The 23,538-nt window shown below is 41.9% G+C and overlaps 1 long non-coding RNA gene across 1 annotated transcript in view; it reads left to right on the top strand.

Annotated features, from left to right (window-relative positions):
• Positions 1-23,538, top strand: part of LOC136997804 (uncharacterized) — a 79,026-nt gene that overhangs the window by 28,241 nt on the left and 27,247 nt on the right. The window lies entirely within an intron of this gene.

Here is a 23,538-nt window from a genome sequence, read left to right as displayed (position 1 = left end):
TCGCCCGCGCGCGCACTCTCCACTCGAAGAAACACGGAGGCGGTACACGTAAAGGTCTCTTTCTCATCAGGTGGAATTATATCGATGCTGCTGGTGGCTCATTGCGGCGGCTCGGGCGTTTTACGAGCGATCGATCGCGAAATGCTTGAACGATTCGACGGTAAACACCGTCGGATTAATGTCCGCAAACTCGGTTTGCTTTAGACCGCGGGTGTTTCGAGCGGAGCGAACAACGTCGCTCGCAATCGAATATAGAACATATTGGATTGAAACCGGCGCTGTTTCGGCGAGCACAAAGATTCCGAAGCTGCAGACACACGCAAAACGATCTCTTTATTCATCAACGTCGGGGAATGAAGTCAGCGATATTATACCGGTTTCAATTTCTGCTTACGACACCGTGTCTCCGGCGGACATATAAGGACAAAACGTTACGGATTAATTACTAGTTGATTAACAAAAATGTATCCATATCATTGTTTTACATAACGAGATTGCCATTAAAATTGCGCGATAGATTTCCAGCCGTGTGAAACGAGAGTGGTAACGTGATCAATTCGAAAATACATTATGCGAGTCAGCTGAAGTACGAAATCGCGCGACATTCACGTGACATTGTTCGTTAAACGCGTCGACCGCACTCGTTAACGCGAGAATCGCGCGAAAAGCGCGTCAATTCCTGTCACGAGTTCATTATTTAGCGCAGTTTGTATGCCGCGTGGCGTGCGACTTTCCGTACCCGATATCGCTTTAATCCGCATTAATGAGCGACTCCATTTTTCATTCCCGTATCGATATCTCTCTCCCTCCTCTCGACAGATTGTCGTCCCGATTGGATTCGGTCCGCATGATGATGCGTACGCATACGCGCGGGATTGCAGCAACGTCGGCTATACTTAGCGCGCTAGACGAATCTCGTTCGAGGGCCGCGTGGAAAGGAGGTCGCGAAACAGCTGATGCGGCGGATTTGGTGTGATGGCGCCTTTACCTTCTCGGCGCGCTCTTCCTTCTCTATTCCGCCGCGCTTTCCTCGTCCTCGTCCGTGCGAAAACAGCTGACTTAACGACGCTTATAATTTATTCGCCACTGTTTTTTTAACTCTCAACTATGGACATTGTGCGTTTAATGATGCATTTGGATTTCAAGTCGCATTGCGTAATCGTAAATTTCAGTCAATTTTTCAATGTATAATGTTTGCAAATCCATGATAAAGTATATACGATTAGTTCAAGTCATTTTACGTACGTGCGTTAAACACAAAAATGTATTACGTCTGTAAAAATAGTTTTATTATGGGAAGAAATGTTGTATAATTTTTATAAAAACAATTAAAAAAAAACAAAAGAATTAATTAAATAATCAGTGACAAGCTCTTTTTGTTGTGTAAGGTGTATCGCTCATAATTCATTCGGCTATTGTTACAAAATTGAACATCTCCCTTGTGAATTCAAACAAATAAATATTCGCCAGATTTACCCTTTTCGCGTAATCGTGAAAAATGTCAACTGCTCGACTGATTATTTGATCGTTAATCGATGAGAAATCCGTGACCTTTTGGGCAAATATAAACTTACGAGCGAGTAATATCTCTCGTAAAGATTATTCGAGATTAGCGCGCCCGGTATCGCCGATTAATCGGTGTTTTCGCATGCCTCTTCCGCGCGCGAAACCCTCGATTGTGCAAATCCGAAAAATAAATATGACTAGCGCGCGGAATGATTTACCGTTGAATAATTCGCCGGAGCCGAGTCGTTATCGTAGCGCGCAGAAGCCAGCACACATTACTTCCGGAAGAAATGCGACGCGATGCTCTCGCATATGCGTATGCGGAAGTATTTGCGTGCGTTATCAGCGTGCGATATATTAATTGCGCGGCGTAATTAATTCGCACCTGGCCGCCGCTTTCCGTCGATGCGTCTGTCGCCATTGGCAATGCTGCTCGCAACACTATTTATTTATCTATGATGCGATCTAATTTACAATCGGTACGAGAAGGCCAAGCGCGTTGCGTAATCGCTGCAGGGAGCACGCGGTTGCTGTTTATGCACGAAAGAGAGGAGAGAGAGAGAGGGAGAGAGAGGAGACTCACAAGGTCCTCCTCCTCTGCGCCTCGGCACATATGCAATTAAACACTTTGCTCTCTCCCCTCTTCCTCCGCCCCCCGCCTTCCCGCCTTCATGACGTGTTTACGCTTTCGAGTCTCCGAGCCTCGTCTTTTTCAAATGACGATGTTGCGCTTATGACCGTTCGCTTTCCTAAGTTTTTATTTGCTCAGTTTTCGACTGACTTTCATCGTCCGTTTTAATTGATCTTCGAATTATTAAATGCGACGAAAATATGATCGTTCCAATTATTAAGTTTTCCGCGCTAAAAATATACATTTGCGTTAAGCTAAATAATTAAGAAGAGTGGAGAAATAATTTCCACATTGATGTCACATTTCGCGATCGGGAAGCCCTCGTTGAGAAGATGACGATGTTCAATTAACGTTTATTTGAAGATAATCGCAGCGCTTTGAAGCCACAAGTGTTCGAATGGCACGCGAACTTTTTCGGTATTATCTCCAGTTGCCTTATCAGTCTAGAATATTACAAGCGCTCTTAATTCAGTGACTCACGCGCGACTATAATTACTCTCTTCATTCACTGATTTTATTTCAACAAATTTGTCGGTCGCGTCAAAACGAAGTGCAATTCTTTCCAATCGTTTTTCTCGTTTCTGCAAAAACTGTTACTTGTGTTATGATAAAAGAATTATGTCAGGAGTGGAAATTAATGCGAGAAGTTTGAGGAACACTTTGCTCTAATCTCTCTCCCGTGAGACAATTTCACCCTTGCTCCTCCTCTCTCTCTCTCTCTCTTTCCTCATCATTCTTATTTATCTACCTTCGTCGCCCTCTCTCTCTCCCTCCCGTTCTCTCCTCTCAACTCCTTTCTAGCTGCCCCAGTCCGGCGAAGTGGTCGACAACGATCGTACTTGCACCTTTCTCACAGCGGCGCGACGCAGGTTTAGTCATCCCTTCTTACCACGGTCCCTTTCACTCGTACTCAACGAGCGAGCGAGAGGGCGAATCTCGCGCGGGAGAGAGAGAGGTCGCACGAAAGGCGAAGGGAGAAGCAGCGCGGAACGTTGAGAGATAGCCGGGATGACGACAACACGACGGGCGCGGGAAGGGGGAGGGGGGAAGGGGAGGGGGAGGGGGGCAAGCCGGGAGAAAGAGAACACGAGAGCGAGAAGTAGAAAAGAGACTGAGATCCAGTTTGAACGTGTTGGTTAGATCCTCTCTCGTTTGGCCCCGCGCATTTCGAGAGATGGGATTCGTTTTATTGCGAATCCGGTTTGTTCCCCGCGTGTGCAAGCGAGCGAGCGAGCGAGCGAGCAAGCAGGGCTAAAAGCTGGACGCGAGAAGGGAGAGCGGGAAGGAAGAGAGAAAGGGAGAGAGAAAAAGAGAGAGAGAGAGAGAGCAAGAAAGAGAGTCGCGGGAAAGGAAAGGGCTTCGCGTACAGCTCGCGTGGGGAGAGAAATCCTTCTTTCTTTCGTTCCGCCAACACCACCGTGCCGCCGCTCACCCCCTCGTGCCCTCTCGCGCGCGTCCGCCCTTTCTCCTCTTGTTCTACTAGCCGTTGCTTGCTACGCGTTGCCTGTGCCCGTCGCTGCTCTTTCCGCCGCTGCTACCGGCTGCCGGCCGTTTGCACCGTCGCGCGAGAGATAGTGGTGGTTGCACAGTTGATGGAGGTGACGAAGGTGGAGGTGGTGCCCAGTTTCAAGGTTGCCACCTCACACTCGCGGGAGTCCGTCGCGCGCGCGTCGCACACACCTGCGCACCCGTACGTAACGTGAAACAGAACGAGAATAATATCAATTTAATAATCTGCGGGAGAAAAATGAGGGGAAAGTAAATCGAGATCAATTCGAGCAACGAAATGGTAAAAGTATTTGTATTTCTAGGCGACTGCGAAATAAGATCGGTTTGTTCAAAACTGCTTTCGGTGTTATTTAACGTTCAATCGTTCCGTTGCTGGTCTCTCCGTTGAATTCTGTACGAAGAAGAATTAATTTTAAATTAACGTAAGAGTCCGCACATCGAACAATATAAAAAAGAAAAAAAAGAAAAGTGACAATTCTGATACTCATTCATCGTCCGTGTTCCGATTGAATGATTAAACTTTGCCTTCCCGCATGAAATATTGAAAAGTCTTGCTCCGGAAATATGATTATGGAGCGAACTGCTTAGCATAATATTTATGATATCTGTTTTATTATGCGCACGGCCGGGAAGAAAAATGCGTACGTGTGGCAGATTGGATCGATAAACAGTCCGAGTCGCAGCGGGCGAAAGGATCCTTGGACGTCCTAGAGCGCGGTGCTTTTTATCGCTTAAATGAAAGGCGGTAAACACCCCGCCGTGGAAAGATACGAGAGGATTCTAAAATAGGAACGAGGTTGCACGGGCGTGTGCACTCGTCATTAGCGACGATAGACGTTTTATTGACGCGCCACGCTGGGAGACAATCGACCGGATTCGGCGAGATTTCCGCGATCTCGGGACGATCGATATTGCTCTCGATCTGCAATCAACGCTACTGATGCCCCCGTCTACACGCTGTCTTTAAGAAACTATCTTTAAGATAGTACGTTGGAGTAAACTGCACTTGAAACGACTATTCAGCTACACGCCGTATTTAAAGACCGATAGCTTGTTTCGTTTCGCGCAACACATAACCTCTAAAAGTATTTTTTTTAGAATTTGAGCCTGTCAAAAATTAATTGTTTCCTAATTTCTAATGAACTACCGATGGATACAAATATATAATATGGCGCTACAATTATATAATAAGTGGTTAAAAGATAAAAATAAATCGATATAAATCAGAGATCGATATATATATATATATATAAAAATCGATATTTTCTAATATATGATGTTGAACTGGGATTCCTAACATCTTGAAGATAGTTTGACACAGCTACACACGCAATTTAACATCGGATCTCTTCAACACACTATCTTAAAGACAACGTGTAGACGGAGCATGAGTGGTCTTAAAATAATATTCCGCAGCTTTTCGCACATCTATCGATATCTCGCAAATCTTTTGCAATCCTTCGAAATTATATCGCCGCGTAGAGCGGAGCAAAATAGCATTCTTCCTAGACACTTCTTTATTAAGTCATTAGCATCGAGCTCGAAAAAGTAGTCATCATTCTCGCGCCGGGAAGATAATCCGACTTTGTTGCCGTCTTGCTTGCACGAAGTGGAAAAATATACAACTGTTAAGCCGAAAGAGCTATCTCGGAGCTATTCGCGTAACAGTTACAAGATGTGTACACCTATTTATGCGCATATTTGCACGGTTTGAAAATATCAGCATGCCAGGCTCGTCCGCCGAGAGAATATATGGCTTTAGGTCGACAAATGCATCTCTTTGTGGCGCTCGTTCGCGCGACACACACGCACGCACACATCGAAAAGGCATTCCAGCTTTGTTTGTAACTGAAATTAACGAAACAGTTAAACGTTTCGCAATTAGCGTCCGCGAATTAAAAGGCGCGGTATAAACATAAAAATGTCTCTCCTCTTTGCGTATGTCGTGGAGCTAATTTTTTACTTTTTTTTCAACGAATAAACTTTTTGCGCAAAAAACACGCTGATACAATTTTCATTATTTATTCAAAAGCGCCAGAGATACGTCGTCTCTCTTGCTCAAGACTTCCACGCGCCCCAGTTTTGGGGCCTAATGCTTCAGACAATTGGAAACGTGTGAAACTGGTTGCGCAAGCTGACATCGTTATGCAGTTTTATTGGGAGAAGAAGAGATGTGTCGCCCGGCGTGTGTAATACGCGTACGCGCGAGCGCGTCTTATCGCAGATCTGTTCTTATTTCAGTCAATAAAAACTCGCCCGCTAATCGCGCGTTACAAAGATTTTAATTATCACGGAGTGTCCCGCCCGCGTGGAAGTGATGCGCGTATCGCGTCTTCGCTATTGTCCCCTTCCCCCTCCCCCCCTTCGCTGCTCTCACGATACGACGTTTTCCAACGGCGGTTCGACGAAGAATCATCATCGCAGACCGACGATCGCGCGCGTTATACTCTCGGTAATAGAAGAAAATGCAATTGTGCTATCGTCGTGGAGAGAACGAAGTAATGGAGTGTAGTAATGGCTCGGGCTGATGTCATGCGGTAACCTTCTACTTTGCACGTACAGTAGTTCACAGAAATACGCGTCCGCTCGCGAGCGCGCTCCCGTTCGTCGAAATATAATCGCGATCGGAGTCCGCGAGAATTTTCACCGCGAAAGGTGTTCGCGCAAAAGCATACTGCGAACACGCTTCGCGAACAGGTATTCCGCGTATCTTTCGGGAAAGCTTTCGGGAATCTGATTTCCCTTGCGAGAAAAATGATTAGCATTGCATTTAGTCATTTGTTTTTTTTTTTTCCTCTGCGAACGCTCCGTTCGAACCGTCGTCTCCATATTTGTAGTGCGATCTTTCGGCGGATAAGAAATGAAAAATAAAATGAAATTTATATTATTATTGAAGTAAAATTAATATTCCTGATTCTGAAGTAATTTGCAGTAAATTTTTTCAGGTTTTGTTTTCCATTCTTTCTTTTCATTTTTGTTTAGTATATCATGTTTTTTTTCGCGATAAAACTGTTATTACAAAAAAAACCGTACTTGGCATTAGAATTATATTAAACTAATAGGTTATTAGTCGACGTTATAATTGACATGAGCATGGCTTGTTGCAAGTTTGAGTAACGCCGCGTTATTATCGATAGCGATTCAGTGAAAGGCGCGAACTGAATGCGCGATCGCGAAAGTTTTCGCGAAACGCTCAACGCCTGCTGACGGAGCACGGATCGTGACGGATCTGCGCGTTGGCGACGTACGATAAGGTCTCTTTTCTACGTACGTAGCCAGATAATAAAGCCGAGACCTCGACTTTCCAAAGAAGAATACGCGCGCACGCGCATCGCCATAAGAAACTAGGAAAAAAAACAACGAACAGAATTGCATAAGAGGTCGTCTTTCTGAAACGACAGTTTGTACCGCCGATGGAAATGGTTAGAGGCATTGACGCAATCGCGCGGCACATCGGTCGGAGCCAATGCATCTGACAAGCGACGAGGATGAGAGAGGAGACACGCGCGAAAACGAACATCGATACGGATCGCGGAATTATTCATAAAGATTACGCTATTGCTTTTTAATTGCTTTGAATTTTCTTAAGCGGGTTCCTAAAACACAATAAGTACACACAAAGGCGCGAAGGAGAGACGGAAGCGTGATTATAAGTATATGTATACGACATGGCAGTGGAAAGCAAAACAATCTTAATAAACCGAGTGTGCAAGATAAGGAATGATTCACGAAATAGGATTCAATCAGGCGGCGTTTACCGGCTGAATTTTTATAAATTCGCGTCACGTCGTTAATTCACGGCCATTCGCAACTGCGTTGTTCGGCGTCTGCTTTTTTTTTTTGCAGGCGCTTTCTTGCTGCCGTATTTTTTCAACGGCGCAAGTGCAACGATATTTTTCGCTCGCGCGCTTATATTTATTGCGTACAATATATTTCATCATGATACAAAACGGCTTATTGTGTCGCTCTTATCTTTTTTACATTTCTAGAAAGTACTTGAGAAAATTGCACACATAATGCGATTATGTCATAATACGATTACGTATCGACGATAAAAGAACATTTTAGCAATAGAGCGAGCGATGTTTCATCATACGAAGTACCGATATAAAGAAAGATTCGAGCTTAACGTGCGACTTGGTCGAAAAGTTTCTAAGGAATATTTTAAAAGCAGTGCTTTCGAAACGCGCGACTACCGTTCCGACGGTAGGAGGAAGATATATAGTACTGGAAAAATATAACGCGCTATTATGCTAGGCGACGAGATGTTCACGTGCTTTGGAGCGCGTGTTGCGCCGATTACATTGAGATAAAAAGATATTTACTCGGTTCTAGGATGTTGTAACGCGACACGTGGGGAATCCGCTATCGATATTATTGCTGTAGAATGCGTAGTGTATACTCGAGAGATTAGAGAATTGCTTTTCTTGTTCAGGCGCGCGCGCGCGCGCGCGATCGTGTACTAATTGTTGATATTTTGAGAGCGCGGCCGCGGCGCGATAAACGCGGACGCTGGCTACGATGTATCGATCGCACAATCTTCTATCACCTTGACTCGGCGCGCGATTAAGCCCGTCCGTTTATCCGCACGCGCACGCACACGTACGCACGCCCGCATGCGCTCACGCGGTACCTTCCTGCGTTTTTCCAGACGATTCTGATCTTTCACCCGCGCGCGCGCGCGTTCCGAGCGCAGCAGACACGACGCTGAAGCTCGCATTACGGATCATTATGTAATGTCATAACGTTATGCGAACATTTTACGCTCGATGCCTTGCACCATTGCGGTCTCAAGGTCCCCGCATTATTATTTGTACGTCGCGTTAACGCGTCCCGATGCGCGGTCCAGGGACGTGACACGCGGAGAAAATCTCGTTGCGCGCGCGCGAAGAAAATTTCTCTCGCGCACAGGCGTTATGAAATAATGCAAAACAGACATGCCACTTGAATTTAAGTGAGCGTTGAGCATTTGTTATCTCGGGAAACATCGTTTTCTAAAATCTCTTCCTTATTATTATTTGTCACTCGGACACTGTTGATATATTCCTCTCCTTTGGAAAATGTACGAGAGCCGCCACGTTTTCGCGCATCGCCTCGGTTTCTTATACAGCGGATGGAAATACAGAATTTCATTCGAATGAAATTGCCCACTGTGCAACGTGTGGGGATGTCGCTGAATGATTTGCACAAAAGTTTGCACGAAAACTTTTTCCTTTAATTTGATATTTCGCGACAGGTCCGTCTAATTCGTTGCTCGAAAGGCCTCCTAAATCTTTCGCGCCGCCGTCTTTTCCCCTAATTTTTCTTCAGCTCGTAACTCAGTTTGAAGAAGTGTGTCAAGTCGACGAGAAAAAGTAGATTAATTAAAAGACACGCAACAACTTTGACCAAGATCTCTTCTTTCTTTTTGTGACGTTATAAATTGCTTCTGTTCGGACTAAATCAAGAGTAAATGGAGTCACAATATCTGTTGTGAAAATATGCTTTCCTTACTTTTTCTTTGAACTTTCCAATAGCTGAAACATATCTGCTTTGCATTTTCTGTAACCGCATACATCGCGACACTTTTGTCAGCGTCAAACTTTTTTTTTGTTACTTTCACTATCAATATTTCGAAACTAGTAAAATTTAGAGAAGAGCCGCCAACTTTCTTGCCATTCGTCTTGTCATTTTCGACAAAACGCAAACTCGGCAAACCTGGTTTAACGTCATGCATATCGTAACGCGTATTCTAGTTATTCGTATTTTACGATATACACTGCTCTGAATATGTATAAATAAATGTTGCATAGGAAAGTAATGGCTGCAATTTTTCATGCTTCCAAGAACTTTTTAATGACGGAAAGTGTTACGTAACCTTATCATTCTTTTTGCTGTATAAGATTAAAAAATCTAAATACTATTAATACATAAATAGCGCTCGCGTCAAAACAAGATATACGATTTATTCGCCGTGATAGTAAATACGCTACATCTCTCTAATCCGAAATATTCCGTTCGCACAAACTGAATGGTAATCTAAAGACAAATGTGTTTTACGATACTCGTCGATTATCTTACCGCGGAAACACTAATTTAAAAGCAAGAATATTACAGATAAGGAGAATCGTCTTGAAAGAAAAAAATTCTGTGATATATCCTACTATACACAACGGCAACAAAGAATGGATAATCTCCTGATATTACCAACGGAAAAGAGAGGGAGAAAGAGAGGACCTCGTGATAGAGAAAGAGGATGCGGGAAAGAGAGATGGAGAGGGAAGCGATCATGAAGAGGCAGTTAGAGTCGACGGAGGGGGTGAGGGGGCGCGAGGGGGGCATACGATACGAACCAAAGGCGTACGCGCACGCCTCTGATAAGGTCTTATCGTGTGAAAGCACCGTGGCCTACTTACACTCGGTGCGCACTTATACGCGTCACTAATGCCCGAGCAAGCATTCATGCACGCACGCACGCAGCGCGATCGGCATGTGCACACACGCGTTGCCCACGACTCGCCGCACTCATGCGCAAGGGCGCATGCGAGAGCCGTGAGCACGCGTGAACGTTAAGCACCGCTCTCGGATCGCGAGAAGCCGAGAAAAAAATTTTTCTCCATTTTTTTCTCTCCGTCGCTCTCGCCGGCGGCTCAAGAAGCCGTCCTGCAAATGTTGTTTTGCCGACGCCTTCAAAGTGCATCCGCGGCGAAGAAAAATGAAGATACTTGGCCGATAAAATATTATTTCAAACTTTTACGCAGCATAATAGGAGGGAAAAAAAAAACAGTAGCTGCACTGTGGTAGTAATTATATGAAAGAATTTAGATTATGGTGAGCCGAAAATCCCACAAGTGCTCCGACATTGCTCACTTTTCCGAAAAACCGAAGGAGGAAAATATAACCCATCAGTCGGCATCTCAGAAAGTATCTCATATTGCAGTATTTTCTTTCAAATAAAAAAAAAAAGTAAAAACGGGTCTCCGGGTAAAAAATAATTTTGGGTGGAAAGATTTATTTTATTGCAAAAACCTGCAGAGATTCCACTGTAGTCACTTCAACTCTTTCATTCCCGAATTATTTAATAGCTGCAAAAAATATTTCTTCTTATTTCTGTGCACGTAATATTACTTGTTATATATAGTTACTTCTTCAATCACTTTGTTGAAAATTTTATGTCACATTTTCACTTGTTTCAAACAAGAAAAGAGTGGAATCTCTGCTTTATTTATTCGCGAGCCATACAATACACACCGACACAAATCTATCAACTTCTTAAAAAATTTAGATGAATAGTTCGGCCACCATTACAGTTTTTATCTTACCAAACAATTGCTATTTTTTCTGTACTTGCAAAAGAAATGTAACTTTAGAAAGACCTGAAAATGTCTGTGGAAAACGAACTCAATACGACAACTGGCGAAGTTATTCTGCCAAACAAATTAAAAGTTAATAAATCTTAGCGACACATGCTTAAATTTAGAAGCAAATATGTAGATAATGTGTTAAGATTTGACAGCAATATTTCTTATTTTTTAAATATTCCGCTTTTTGTAAGCTTTATCATTTCTAGGCAGAAAAAGGTTAGAAAAAAATAAATAATTATATCACGTACTTTGAACATTACTTCATCGTGTGAAGAGCATAAAAAAAAAAAAAAAAAATAAAGTTATTCAGTCACGCTGCATGAAATAGCGATAACATTTATTGAAACAACTATTAACACCCATCATCGTTTAGCGTTGCGTTAATTGGCGATAAGGGAAGCGTGAGCGAGATTTACGGTGATCTTGTTCTTTGACACCTGAATTATAAAGTGTGGCTGTTGCGCCGCGTCGATTTGAGCGATCGATCGCGCTGAATACGTACGCGGGAGCGCGTGGAAAACGTCGAAACGCAGACAATCTGTGGCGTTTGGAGCAATTGCACGTGCGTGTACATGCGTGTACACGTACGCGGCGCCGTTGCGAAATTGGGTCGTTCGGAAATTGAAACGCCTGCGTAGGTAACTTGCTTGAAGTTTCGCTGATAAGACGAGAGTGGAAGAGTCGCGGATGCTTATCGTCTTCACGTATCGACAGGGCGCCAATTGAGCAATTTTCTGTGTATCGTTAGAAACGAAAGAATGAATGACTCATGTCATTGACTTGATTTCCGAATCTTTTCGTTTCCACATCGATTTTTTATTTTTTTTTGTCTTTATACGATACGGTACAATTAATTTAGGACAAGTTTAAAACTTGAATGCTTGTAGAGGTATCATAGATATGTATTATTAGATGACTTTTTTCCAATTGAAAGAGTTTATAGTAAAATTAATTAATAAATACTAGATCTAAAATATTTATAATAATAATTACAATAGTCTGTAGTGATTTATTTATTTAGATTAAAATAAGCAGCTAATTTTAGCTTAGAAAAACGAACAAAAATTTTATTTTGACGGATATTAATTACTCTATTCTGGGTGAAAGAAATTTTTAATAATAATTTGATATTTTAATGATAACATTAATCGCTTATTGCTGAGAAAATTAATAAAATTCATAATTTTATCTCGAACAATTTCTATTTCTCTCTGCTTTCATTGCTTCCACAGTACAATGTCCTATATCAGCGTACGTGTTTTATCTAGTTATATATTATCTTTTGTCTCGGCCGTGTCGCAGCTAATCGTGTTTCATCATAATAAAAACCTTGCAATGAAAAGTCGAACGACATCTGGATAAGTTACCTCGACATAAATTCACACGCCAGTTTCTAGTTAGGACTCGATGATTATCGAAGCATCAATGAATAGCAAAGAAATATGAGAAACGTTTGTTTAACATAGAATCGTTTTTACTCAATTACAGTTGCTCGTTACATTGATGTTCCGTTCAAAACAAAGTAATAAGTAAAAGATTTACGCATCGGCTTCTTGTAAACTAAGTTAAAGCAAAAATTTATAAAGCCGTTTGTTAACGTTATATCAACACGCGATCAAACGTTGCGTAATTCTTACGAAATTTATATGCTTGCGTCAATTTATTGCCGAGTGTCGTGTGCTTAGATTTTATTTTCTGCCTTTTAAACTTAAAAAGAACATTGCGCAACGGTAAAAAGAAAATCTCTGACAACGTCTGTGTACGTTCATTGTGTGGGAACATTTCTCATCAATCATTGGCAATTAAGAACGCTCAATTTTTGAGATATGACACATGACCTTATTATCAAAGATTCACGTTGAATCATCAGCACGTGTGATGTATTACGTGAATGACAGAGAAACGAGGGAAGAGTCTAGCATACACACGCTTCGAGAAGCGACACTCGACGTGCGAAGTTGCAGCCTTGAACGGGCCGATAAAAGAAACGAAGCATAGATACTAAAGAATCATCTGAGACAGAAACGCCGTAAAATGTAGCCTCGGCCAACTTAGACGCGACCATAAATGATGTTTGTGGTAACCCATGAAGAGAAACACGACGAAGAATACAAGAGAGAAGCCGAGAAATCAAGAGAGAAGGAGAGAGAAGTGAATTTTTCAAGCGATCGTTTGCTTATGTAATCTCTCTTAATACAATTGGATGTAAAAGCAGTAAATATTGGACAGCTCGCGGAGTCGGTTACGTCAAAGTTTCAGAAAGTAAAATGTTAATAAACGAAACCATTAGCATTACGCGCCCAACAACAATAATTGTCTTTTTTATTATTACTTGTCAACCAACTCGTTGTAATGTGTAATGTAATTTTGTCGGGAGAAATTTATATTTACACTTGTGTATTTCTTTTATTACGGAAAGCATATTAAAATTGAAATAAATACAAAACGAGTAGGTGAAAAATGTATATTTTAAGAAGAGTAAATTAATTATTAATTTTTACTGACAATGAGTTCTTATTTTACAGAAGTTGTGGTAACACAAGTGTGTGTGTGTGTGTCTGTGTGTATGCTATGTCGTGTACTATCATTGCAATATCTCCTTAAAATATTGCAAATGTTACACGTCCTTTCTGGAAATCTTTACTTCTGTTTATACCGCGTATTACGTTGCGCGACGCAACGAGACACGTATACAAGGAAAGAAGTTTTAAATCATGCATTTTACGCGCATTAGGAAGAATACGGAAAATTGGCGTTATTCACGCTATCATTTTTTCAGTGCCGCTCTCAAGGTTGGTTGAAAAAAAAAGTGGCATTTAAAAAATTTGTTAAAAACATAAAAACTTTTTTTGAAACATTTGATGGCGGCCGTGACGAATGTCAGGCCGAGAAAGTGTTTTGAAAACTGCTCTATATTTCAGCCCGAGAAGAAGGGAAGCAGATGTGAACAGAATGCAACATTAATTTTTATGAGGGTGTTTACGAGCGACAGATTCATATTATTGAAGCCGTTCTGTTAACAATACATGATAATAAATGATGAGTTTCTGGGCTGGAATTCTTCTTCGGATCTTATGTCGGTTCTTCCTTACGTCGTGTTCTAAATACGTGTATGTTTCAGGCAGTCTTTGCTCCGATCGCCCCGCCTTTTCTTTTTTTTCTTCTCTTTTGTCAGCCTATCTCGCTCAAGGAAATCGTCATATTAATCATCTCATTTTCTTTCTCACTCGCTTTTACGCTATTTTTTTCCGCCACTTTTTGTTGCTTATTCGACTAAAACCGAAACCCAACGTTTCACTTCGCCTTGAGTTCAAGGAATTAGAAATTGGCCTTTGTGTGTACGTGCACGTATTGTATGTAAGGGTTCCGCGCGCGATTAGAGAAAAAGGGAGCATGGGTTATTGCGTTCATCGGCGCCGGTAGTGAAATCTCGGAACATGCGGTTTGACCATGAGCCAAATTGAAAAAAGCAAATTTTATCATCTTAAGAGAAATAAACCCTCTTAAAAAGCTTTAGAAAAGCTTCACCTTCCAGAGAAATCCTTCCAGCGATGCCCTAACATTGTTTACAAAAAACCGTCTCGGTTTATAAAATTTATGGTCTTTTGTTTCGTAAACGTGCAACCATCGTATAGCAGCTCATTCTTTCCTTTGATTTTTTTCTCAATGAAATTCAGAAAGATATATATTTAAGTGAACGCTCTTCCTCGCATCTCGCATTCCTCGTTCGATTCAGAATCGTCACTTGTGCCGCGCGGGAGTATCGCGGGATTTTATTATCGCGGCGTTTGCAGAACGGCATCACTTTCGCGCCAGAGAAATATCGGGCGTGCACGTCGGGCGTGGATCTAGTCGAGCCTACCTCGGGGCGGTGAAATGGGAGCAAGGTCCGGAGAGTTAGGAAGCGGCTGCTAAGATGCAATAGGTGGCTTCTAGCCAAGCGGTTGGCCAAGTGACTGACTCGCGGGAAAATAGATCGCCCTGTGAACCGATCCGGGCCGGCGCGACACGCGGCGCGAGCTTCTTCGCCGACTCATCCGAAAACTGTCGCGAGAAACGCCGGTTCAGATCGTTCGCCGAATTCACGGGAAAGCGTAGAAAAAAAAAAAAAAAAAAAAAACGAATCGTGTGCAGCATCTTACTTGGATGCTAAATATTAATCACTATTTTTTTCTCAGATATTTAAATGATTATTGAATGGATTTTTCCGTATTTATGAGCTTTCCAGACTGAGTCGTCCAGATATTTTCTCAAGAATTCCTGAAGTATTCGCAAAGACTGTTCTCTCTCTCTCTCTCTGAGCCGCAGAATCTAAGGGATTGATCGACTTCGTTATATTGAATGGACAAGCAAACCGTTTGCAAAAACGACCCACAACGCGTCACCTTTTCCATTCACCAGGATGTGTTTATTCGAGCTCGGCAAAAAGAGAGTGCCGCTTCCTCCGCGGCCACTTCCTCCCGACGAGGAGGGCAGGAAGCCTTTCCACCTTCTCTCTTTTCCCACCTAGCGAGGCACCTTCTACCTCGCTCGCGCGCGTCGCCGCGCTTCTCACCGTCTCTCCGCGGCGGCGCGGACCGCCACGGGGAACGTTTGGTTACTTTACTTTCAATTTCATTTCGTCGGCACTCACGGCACTCTCCGGCAGTTGAGAAAATTACGTAAGCGGGCAAGCGGGGTCCGCGCAGCGGGGAGAGAAGGGGCCGGCCGCGAGAGAGCCGTGTCGAAATAAAATAGTGGCCATTCTTATTATATTCCCTGCTGCTAACGCTAACTCCGCCGGCTGTTCCTTCAAATTTTTTTCTCGCGCAAATAAAAGAGAATCGCAAATAAGTAATTTGCGCGTAAGTAATTTCGCAAAACCACTCTCGAGGACTCTTTATTAAAACATCATGCAGGATAGTTGCCCATGTTTTTCCCGCTGTCTTCGTGTCGCGTAAATTGAATTTGATTTCGCCGAAACATAACTCGCAGAGGCATTTGCGGGTTGACGTTTTGGACGGCGAGTAGCCATCGTGGCGAGGCTAGCTCGCGTCTTACTGCATTCTGCGATCAGTGGCACCAACGCGGTCCAAAGAGTGTGTTGCGCGCGACGCATTTAGAAGCGATGCTCCCGTTTCGAGGCGCGAGAGTTAAGGTCGGCCTCGAAGCGGCCTACGATCTCCTAGAGACATCGCGGCGACTGCACCCTCGCCTAATGAATACCACTTGGATTAACCGGGATTGCCGAAAGCGCCGCTCGTTGCGCTACCGTAACTTTTTGCAGCATCCCTCGATAATATCAACTGCAATTGGACGGCGTCCTACTTTTCGCAGAAGCGCGATGAGCCCTGCTTACAAAGGTCTGGAGAATCTTAATTGCTTGTAATGTTACTACACGAGCGTGTTTTATCGCGCAATTTCTAAAAGCTAAAGTCCCTAAGAGATCAGACGTCTCTTTCGCCAGACAAATGAATGAAGAAGATGGAAATCGTGCGCGCGTTATTCCGGCATTTCCCAACGCCATTTTGACGTTACAAAGAGCAAAAAGGAGGAAAAAAAATGGCGGAAACGAGGAAGAGATGTCTCCTCCCACGACGAAACGTCGTGCGTACGGCACTGTCATAATCAGACGAGAATGTCGCAATCGTACGCGTAGTGCGTGAATACGCGCGTCCCTCGGCTCGCGCAGTCGGCGTGCACAAGCGTAAGCGCGTGCAAGCCGCTATTTATAGCAACGACGAAGACGAAGCATAAGTAGAAGTCAAGGAAGGTGGAAGGCCAAGAAGAAAGCACGTTGCGACCCCAATTTTCCTCAGCTCGTGCATCATCGCCGATCTGCTTTTCCTTCCATTCGCTCCATTTATCGCCATTCAGTCAAATATGTCAAGCTTGATTTAAAAAACCCCGAATTTATAAACATTCGTATTTCTTCAATAACAGTACTTTAAAAATATCGTGAACATTGGAATATCTTTCTGTTCGTCGTTTCATCGTTACGTAACTTCTTGCGCAGATTCCGGCGATGAAAAATAAATGTTTGCTAGAAAAAAAATGAAGAATAACAATAACAGTTCCGTTTCAAAAATACATCAATGACTTCATACTTTGTAGAAAGTAAAGTATGCCAAGTATTTAGATACGTGCGAAGAGATATACGGAGCGCATGTACCTAATCTAACATCTAACTATTTCAAAACTCCTTGAATAGTCGCGCTCGTGTAGGAAGTCCGGTGCTCCCAGCTCGGAGCGTGCTATTCCTCGCAGTGCGAGCAACCGAGTGGATGCGGAATCGTCGTCGATCTTTTGATCGCTTTCGAGAAAAAGCGAATGCGGGGATCGCGCCCGATGGCCTGACCTATTTTCCCGCCGCACAATTACATAAACGCACTCGCGTAAGCTCACACGCTTATTTATAGATGAGGAAGGTCGGGAAGAAAGCGCCTAGACCGTTTGACCGTTTGGCAGAGGCAGCTGCCGAGCAATCATCCAGACGGGTCACTAATAATATCACCCGAGCGTTGTGTAACGATATTCGCGCGTTGCGTATCGAGAGATAAACAATATCTCGGTTAAAAATCGCCGGACTTTCGATCGGCGCGATACTTTCCCGAGTAAAGACGCTTTCGCAGCTATCTTCGTTGCAAACTTTATCTGCGCTTGCATTATAAAAGTTGTTAATTTGCATTTCGCCGAGATATCTCGGAAGAACGAGAACTCGGATGTAATCCAGTGTGATAAGAAGATAAAGATGCTCAGAAGTTTCGATACAAAAATATATTCTCATCATCGCGTTCAGTTTATAATCTCGCTCGAGTAATAAGATCATGTAGGAGCCAACATTCAAATATTATCGATGTCTCTTGACGGCCGCGGATCTTAATTTAGAGAAAGCAATCTTGATCAGCTCGCGGCGCAGCTTCTCAACGCGACTTCTGTCTTCGAATAGCAAATATATATATATGTGTACCCGAAATTTCGTGCACAATGTAGTCTTTATTGCGCAAAAATTCGTAGCTGCTCGCAGCTGTCGAAAGTACGTAACAATCGTGTCTGTCGCCGACCTATTTCGCGTACCGACGGTTGCAGAAGCGTTTCGCGCCCGTAAGCTCGCGCGGACCCGCGTGCTTTGTTTATGTGTAGGTATACGTGGCTATTTTTAGACGGGGAGGAAGGTCGTGAAGAAAGCGCGGCTAGACGCGCGATTCGTTTCGACATCGTTTCCGGCGCTGACCCATTTCGTCCCCCTTGATTCTTTTCGACATCGGCACAGTCAGTGCTCTGACCCACTTCGTGCGTACGACGTCTCACGTACGTTTATTGCCGCCGCAATCGTCGCTTCGAACGACCGCGAGAACTTGGCTACGTGAGAGCGAATCACATTTTTTTTTTTAACACGCCGGGAATGTGGCAACGTCGATTTAGGAAACAATGAGCGCAACTTTTTAGGTTATCTCGAGGTATCATTTTTATTCCACGTTTTGTAAAAAATTTTTTACTGCATTGTGAAACAATGGAGTTTCGGGTTGTTAACTTTATTTATTACAAGTTTTGTTTGATGTCCGCTCATCTGTAGACATTGAATTTATAGAAATTTATGGGATATAACTTATGTAATTATGTAATAAAGTTTAATTTTAAAGCAAGAAGACTTCGCATTGCGAAAAAAATCATGAATGATTTCGAAATTGAATTGACTAGCATCGGATGCTCGATCAATGGTTTAAATAAACCTGTTCATCTTATATATTATATTCGAATGATTCATTCAAGATGATGGCGAGGATTAAGTAGCATAAAGTCGGCTTAACTAACTATCTCGAAGACGAAATATTTTTGGAGCAGTGGTTGAACCGTCGCGAGCAAGTAAAACAGCCGAATGTTCGGCTGAGGAGAAGAAAAGTAAACGGTATAATTCCTTCTTTTTCTCGCATACGTGCGTACACACACAGCAGTTTCAGCGACCTATTTCCGTAACAATGGTGAAGCACGTTTCTACACGGGCCACGCGCGCACGCATAATGCACGTATCTACCGCGTTGAAAATGTTTCTTGTAATAAAGCAGCGCGTGATCTCGCGGCCGGTATCGGCAGTAAAAAGCCGCGGCGCGTGCGTTTCATTGTCGCTTAATGATTTTCAACTGTGTACAGTAGCCAAGGAATTGTAATCACAAAGTCAAAAAGAATGATGGCGGATCGAGGGAAAGTGATGACAATCTGATTGTGAATTGTTGAGCTGCTCAGTTGTGCCAGAAATCTATTTCTGATCATCGGAGATTGATAGAATGATTCAGCTAAAGTGCGCATCGGAGATTACAAACGCGAGAAGTGTAGGGAAATTTTGCGCACTAAATTTTATCCTAACAAAATCTCTTCATTTACAAGTTAACGCTGCAAAATTCAATTAATGTAAATAGCATTAGCGACAGAAAGTGAAGAAAAACGTATACACATTACGCTGCGCGAGCTGATAATTGACCGCAAGATTGCAAGGCAACGCAAAATATTGAACGATAAAAATAAAAGTTGGCGTATAAAAATAGAATGCTGTTTTATGATATAAGCGACACGTGCAAAATTCGTGTTCTACTTTAAATAAATTATAGTTCAGATATTTAATGGCATTGATAAGGTTCACAATATTGCTTTTACGCTATCTCTACGATGACCTCCTCCTTATAACACGACAATATCGGCATAGATATTTTGCGCACTTTAAGCGCTTTCTAAAAATGTGCAGTATTTTACGGTTGCTTCATCATGCATACAATTGCATTTTACATAAGCCACAAATTATAGCATATTTGTGTAACATTGCGATGGCTCAGACATTTTCATATGTAACACACAATGCGTTTACACACGAGCATGTTGGAATTGCTTTACATTTCGCAACAAATGTGACAGAAGTATGTTGATTAGACAAATTTAGTTTGGCATAATTTTACTTGGCACAATTTTCTCTGGAAAACTAAAATCGGGTTTGAACTTCTTTTTTAACATCGCTTGAAATCATTTTACATCGCGTCGAAACTGACGTTTTCGTTGTTTCGCAACTTTAAAATTGATGAGAATAATATTAATTTAATTGTCGGAAGGAATGTGTGTCGATTATGTTGTAGTTACACCGGTGAAGCTCGCTTATATAATACTTAGTAATTCTATAACGAATGCCGTTACGCAATGTTTTCATAAAACTTGGAAAAAAAAGCGAACGCAATATTACATTGTAACGAAACACGATTAAGAACATCGGTTGAAAATGATAAGAAGCCAATCGATAATTATCGCACGCCATAAACACGCGTCTCGCCTACCGCTGTGCACCAGTAGTGTATTGGTGATAAGGCAACATTTTTCTAGTTTCGCGCCGTTATCACGGTGCACGTGCACGTGTCAACTCGTAAATGACTCAGTAATTAACGTAAAAGATAATGTGTTACATTATGATCTTGCGGCCAATTACCAGCTTGCGCAACATGTGTTTTTTTTTCTATTTTGTAATATTGCACAATGTTATTCACAAGTGTAGTAATTGATCTAACGCGTTAAACACTTTTGTCTCCAATTTGATGGGAAAGTATCGATTTTCAGTCGCGCGTATCATTGTGCAAAGCATAAGTGCAAATTTATAAATGATATATCGGAGAAATGTAAGGTCGTCTGCTTTATCGATGTAAAAATATAAGGTCGCCTATATCTGAAATCGCATATTTATAACTGTAAAAGAAAAACGATATGTTTTATAAAAGAATAGTGAAGCAAATCACTTGTTTAAACGTTCATTTGCAAGTGCCCGTATCGTGAAATATGTCTCGCTATAAATTTTCGGAGAAAAATATACGAAAAATTATTTTACTCATAAATATTCGTCTACGGTCTTAAAAGGAATTGAAATAAAGATAAATCAAATAATTTATATCCTTGCGCGGAATTATTAATGTTTTCGCGCGGCACTCAAATTATTTTTCGCCGCCAGCGCGCTGCGGAAAAATCAACGGTTAATTCTTCCGCGCAATAATCACGTCCAATATTAAATATTAATGTGTTACATATAAATGTAATGCGTATACATATATATAGCACACATAGGAACGATTCACAGCAATATTTCATTATCGACATTCTATTACATAATGCGACATCCAAATTCCTGTTCTTGCTCGACCTTAGAGAAAATCATTTTTTATTTCTGTTTATCGTTGAACGACACTTCTGCACAATACCACTATTGTAGGCGAGGCCACAAACTTTTCATTCTATTGATTTCTAACACAATGTGATCGATGATGTATGTAGGAACACAGGTGGCAAACATTCCAGATAAAAAAAATCGTGCACCGGTTTCCATAATTTTACTTAACCTTACTTAATTTTCTGGAAATATCAAGAAGGAAATGTGTTGAGGGGAGAAAAAAGAAAGAAGAAAGGGAAAGAATTCTTTGCTAACTGTAACAAATTTATAAAAGGCATTAAGAATACATTTATGGGCCTAGAAGGTGAAACTTTTGTAAAAATCTAATCAGTCACGGCGTTGATATTCAACCTTCATCCGATAGCATTAGAAACATTTTAACGTAACGTGACGTGTAGAAAGAGCGGCGTCCTCCAAATTCAGGTATCAGACATATCTGTCTTTCGGAACTTTACGTTATATGTCGCTCCTTGAAGACCGCACAAGCTATTTGATCACTAGTAGAATGTTGCAATGTTAAAATAAACATGTAAGAGAAATTATACAAATTAAACATTAGAAACGTTCGCGGTCAATACTGTGCGTGGAATAAATGAAATATTAATTGAGAGATGTGTACGTTGTACTTCTCGATACTCGAAAATATTTGATAAACATTGCGAATTCACGGGAACTTGTATTCGCAAGCTCCTGGAGAAAGTTTTTCTCCTCGCGTATCTCTGATAATACGATTAACCTGTTCGCGAGTGCGGAAAGTGCGTGCGCAGGGGAGCCCTCGCTTTTCGACGGGAAGGGCGGCTCGGGTGCCCCGCCAGCCAAGAAACTGGCGCGTTTATTTATAACGTTTAAAGAGAAGCAGACGCCGGAGTGTGTGCGCGCGCGCGCCGCGCGTGTGTCGCACATACGTGACGTATGCCTACAACGTACCTACGTTTCTCAGACAGGCTCTCGGCAGCTTTCTTCTGACATAACCGAATGAAGGCGCGGGCCGCGGTTATGCAATTCGAAAGTGCCCGCCTTACTTTACGTATCGCGCTGAGGATACGCGGTACCTTACGAAGGAGCGAACCGTTAGGCCCCGCACTTTTACTCGGCACAACTTAGTCCCCGGAATAAAAAAAAAATGGATTAAAAAACGAGTGCAAAAAGAACACTCGCGTTTAGAAATAATCAGTTTGTTTTACTTGAATTTAAGGTTAGGAGAAATGAGAAGACGAGGAAAGGTGAAAATAAAAACGGTGGGAAACATGTTGATGTTAATATTCAAAGTTGATGTCAATTTGTAATGTTATTTTAGCGAAAAGTCACTTTTTTCATTCAAAAGTGAACTTCTACTCAAATTTATTAAGAACGATCGCGACTGAGAAGATAATAATTTTGAAAAAGGGACAGGAGAGTAAAATAGCTCTTGTTTACTCATAGATAATAAATGAAGCAGCACGCTTAAGAGCAGCAATAAATCTCACAATTACGCGTGAAGAAATTTGCCTCGCTCTATTTTAGTCTATTTGTTAAGTTAAGTGTGACTAATCCAGTGATCATGTTGCCAACATTGAGTCAGAAGTATCACGATCAAGACGTTTCGATATTTGCGTTGATTCGAGATGACTGATTGACCACACGATCGGCGTTCATGAAAGTCATTAAGCCTTCTGTGAGGGAGAGATAGAGAGAAATTACGATTCGATTTGCATTTTCACTCCCGAGCTTGAGATTATTCCAAACACTTCATTAATATTGCCGTTAATTATTGTGTAAAAAGTATTTTATATAACCAATTAAAATTTCGATACAAAATATTTATAGCAATTAACAGCGATCGATGAAGAATATTGAAATGACGCTCGGCGGATGCTCAATAATATCTGGCGCTGTCTTCTCGCATGCTTCAGTTTTACCAAAATTATTCCAAACACTTCATTAATATTGCTGTTAATTATTGCCATTGTATAAAAAGCATTTTATGTAACCAATTAAAATTTCGATACAAAATATTTACAGCAATTAACAGCGATCGATGAAGAATATTGAAATGACGCTCGGCGGATGCTCAATAATATCTGGCGCTGTCTTCTCGCATGCTTCAGTTTTACCGAAATTATTCCAAACACTTCATTAATATTGCTGTTAATTATTGCCATTGTATAAAAAGCATTTTATGTAACCAATTAAAATTTCGATACAAAATATTTACAGCAATTAACAGCGATCGATGAAGAATATTGAAATGACGCTCGGCGGATGCTCAATAATATCTGGCGCTGTCTTCTCGCATGCTTCAGTTTTACCGAAATTATTCCAAACACTTCATTAATATTGCTGTTAATTATTGCCATTGTATAAAAAGCATTTTATGTAACCAATTAAAATTTCGA

Source organism: Linepithema humile, chromosome 2 (assembly GCF_040581485.1).
Source record: "Linepithema humile isolate Giens D197 chromosome 2, Lhum_UNIL_v1.0, whole genome shotgun sequence".
Taxonomy (NCBI): domain Eukaryota; kingdom Metazoa; phylum Arthropoda; class Insecta; order Hymenoptera; family Formicidae; genus Linepithema; species Linepithema humile.
The sequence above is the reverse complement of the archived record's forward strand: the minus strand, read 5'-3'. Positions and strand labels throughout refer to the sequence as shown.